We start from the raw sequence: 4,261 nt of genomic DNA on the forward strand, positions 1-4,261 counted from the left end.
TTATTGTGTTACCATAGCAACTGTAGAATCACCACAACAGATCAATTGCTATAGTTATTGTGTTACCATAGCAACTGTAGAATCACCACAACAGATCAATTACTATAGTTATTGTGTTACCAAAGCAACTGTAGAATTGCCACAACAGATCAATTACTATAGTTATTGCGTTACCATAGCAACTGTAAAATCGCCACAACAGATCAATTACTATAGTTATTGCGTTACCATAGCAACTGTAAAATCGCCACAACAGATCAATTACTATAGTTATTGTGTTACCATAGCAACTGTAGAATCACCACAACAGATCAATTACTATAGTTATTGCGTTACCATAGCAACTGTAAAATCGCCACAACAGATCAATTACTATAGTTATTGTGTTACCATAGCAACTGTAGAATCACCACAACAGATCAATTACTATAGTTATTGTGTTACCATAGCAACTGTAGAATCACCACAACAGATCAATTGCTATAGTTATTGTGTTACCATAGCAACTGTAGAATCACCACAACAGATCAATTGCTATAGTTATTGTGTTACCATAGCAACTGTAGAATCACCACAACAGATCAATTACTATAGTTATTGTGTTACCATAGCAACTGTAGAATCACCACAACAGATCAATTACTATAGTTGTTGTGTTACCATAGCAACTGTAGAATCACCACAACATTTACTGTGGTAAACGGAGTTCAGATTATGAGGTTCTGCTTAATGCTCAAACACATCAGTCTCTCAGAGCAGCATCTTCTTATGTTCATATCAGTCCTGGTTAAATAAATTGTGTTCCCTGTGCATGACTATGAATCATATTATATTATCATCATAAACAGCACACAGACGCGCACACACACACACACACACACACACACACACACACACACACACACACACACACACACACACACACACAGTAATAAATCTGACATAAGCAAAGTGAGAAATAAACTGTGGCATGTTGCATTGTCTGTATAAACGTATTTGAAGAATAAGCAGGAATAAAGACCCTCCTCCTCCTCCTCCTCCTCCTCAAGCGCACGCGGTGTGTGAGTGTCCACAGTTTAATAATCACTACAGATGTATTGTTATATACAAGCATCTCTGAAAGCAGACTTCATCATCATCATCATCCTCTACATGCATCATGTTAAATGTGTCAGACGAGTGGAGCGCGAGTATTTATTATAAGCTCAAGTACAGCTGACATCAATTATTCACAGGCGTCTTCTGTCATCTACATTTTTAATGAAGACAGCCGTCAGATTAATCCATATCTGTGTTCCTCTGGGCCTCTTCAACACCGCTCTGATAGAGTCAATGATGACAACAGACCAATGATGCAGAGTATCGTCTCTATAGCACACCTCAAATATCATGGGAGGATTAGTGAAGCTTTCCTTTTCTGATTATATAATGATAAAGGAAACACAGTGGAGTGGACCGCCAACTATTCCAGCAAATGTTTCATGCAATGTATGCCTCTCCAACTGCAACCCAGCACTGGAAAACACCTATACACACTCATTCACAACAGCCAATTAAGTTCATCAATTCCCCTATAGCGCATGTGTTTGGGCTGTGGAGGAAACCCACGCCAACACGGGGAGAACATGCAAACTCCACACAGAAACGCCAACTGACCCAGCCGGGACTCGAACCAGAGACCTTCCTGCTGTGAAGTCACAGTGCTAACCACTGAGCCACTGATCATGCTTCTCCATTTGGAGCAAAAAATCAAGCTTCTCTGTCTGGAGCAACCAACCCCAACTCTCTGTATGGATTGACCAATTACACTTCTCTGTTTGGAGCAACCAATCAGGATTCACTGTCTGGAGCAACCAATCAAGGTTATTCATCTGGTGCGACCAATCAAGATTTACTGTCTGGAGCAACCAATCATGCTTCTCCATTTGGAGCTACCAATCAAGCTTCTTTATCTGGAGCAACCAATCACATTCACTGTCTGGAGCGTCCAATCATGCTTCTCCAACTTGAGCAAACAATTAAGATTCATTGTCTGGAGCAACCAATCAAGCTTTTCTGTCTGGAGTGACCCATTATGCTTCATCTGGAGTGATCAATCAAGATTCATTGTCTGGAGTGACCAATCACAAATCTCTATTTGGGTTGACCGATCACGCTTTTCTGTTTGGAGCAACCAATCATTCTTCTCCATTTGGAGCGACCAATCAAGCTTTTCCATCTGGAGCGACCAATCAAGAGTCACTGTCTGGAGCGACCAATTATGCTTCTTTATCCAGAGCAACCAATCCAGTTTCACTATCTGGAGTGACCAATCAAGTTTCTCCATCTGGAGTGACCAATCAATAATTATTGTCTGGAGCGACCAATCATGGTTCTCCATTTGGAGCAACCATCCGGGTGCTCCAAATGAAGATTGGATTGGAGCAACCAATCAATCAACCAATTGGAGCAACCAATCTCTCACTCACGACGCTTCTCCATCTAAAGTGACCAATTACATTTCTCAGTCTGGAGTGACCAACCAATTTTCTTCTTCTAGAGCGACCAATCATGCTTCTCCATCTGGAGCAACCATTTACACCAGCATTTGAGACAATTTCATTCTCCCAACTTTGTGGGAATAGTCTGGGTATTCCTCTATATAGTCATTAACGGGGAGGTTGGGTGTGAAGACACTGGACTGGCCTGCACAGAGTCCCGAACTCTACCCGACTGAACACATTAGGGATGAATTAGAGCAGAGACTGTGAGCCAGGCCTCAGTGTCTGACCTCTCTGATAATAATGCCGTGTTTCTGGATGACTCTCATTGGCTGTCATCATTACGTTGTTATCTGTCCTGCACAGACCGTCTGAACACTGAAGACTCGACGGGTCATTTCTCTCAGATAAATGGGTCAACAGAGCTTTATCGGTTCACTTCATTCAGCACAAACACATGATCGCATTTACTGAACTGAGAACAGGGAAATGAAGCTCTGTTCAGTCCGGTCTGAATCTCTGACCTTCACCAGACTCACTTAAACCCTTCATCATCATCATCATCATCATCATTAAAGAAACAGCTAAGTTAGCCTTCAGACCAAATATTTTTTTAAATTAGCATGAACATATTTGCTCCATCAAGGTTTTACTGCTCATTTAGTCTTTTATAGTGAGAATATGGAGGACAAATATTGAATATTTTATCTTCAGAGGTGCAGGTGTTAGCATTTACATGATCAAGAGATGCTTGTACTTGAATGAGATGTGCATAGCGGTATATAGCAGAAACTAATTTACCAGCTATACCAGCTATTGCTATATTAGAATGTCATTCATTCATTCAATTCTCTTGTCGGCTTAGTCCCTTTATTAATCCGGGGTCACCACAGCGGAATGAACCGCCAACTTATCCAGCAAGTTTTTACGCAGCGGATGCCCTTCCAGCCGAAACCCATCTCTGGGAAACATCCACACACACTCCCATACACTACGAACAATTTAGTCTACCCAATTCACCTGTACCGCATGTGTTTGGACTGTGTGGGAGCACCCGGAAGAAACCCACGCAAAGGCAGAGAGAACATGCAAACTCCACACAGAAACACCAACTGAGCCGAGGTTCGAACCAGCGACCTTCTTGCTGTGAGGCGACAGCATTACCTACTGCGCCACTGCCTCGCTCACTATATTAGAATGTACAATATTTAAATGGGCAGCCCAGGAGCGCAGTAGTGCTGTTACCTTACAGCAAAAAGGTCGCTAATTCGAGCCTCGGCCAGGTCAGTTGGTATTTCTGCGTGGAGTTCTCCCTGTGTTGCCCCACAGTCCAAACACATGCGCTATAGAGGAATTGGGTAAGCCAAATTGTCCATAGTGTATGAGTGTGTGTGCGAATGAGTGTGCACAGGTTTCCCAGTCAAGGGTTGCAGCTGAAAACATGTGCTTTATAAGCTGGCGGTTCATTCCGCTGTGGCGAGCCCAGATTAATAAAGGGACTAAGCCGAAAAGAAAATGAATGAATGGATACTTAAAAGGGCCGACATGGTGGCTCAGTGGTTAGCATAATCGCTTCACAGCAAGAAGGTTGCTGGTTCAAGTCCCAGCTTGGTCAGTTGGTGTTTCTGTGTGTGTGGAGTTTGCATGTTCTCCCCATGTTGGTGTGGGTTTCCTCCGGGTGCTCCGGTTTCCCCCACAGTCCAAACACATGCGCTATAGGGGAACTGATCAACTACACTGACCGTAGTGTGTGTGTGTGTGTGTGTGAATGAGAGTGTATA

The sequence above is a fragment of the Danio rerio genome, chromosome 12, assembly GCF_052040795.2.
Source record: "Danio rerio strain M-AB ecotype USA chromosome 12, GRCz13ab, whole genome shotgun sequence".
In the NCBI taxonomy this organism is placed as follows: Eukaryota; Metazoa; Chordata; class Actinopteri; order Cypriniformes; family Danionidae; genus Danio; species Danio rerio.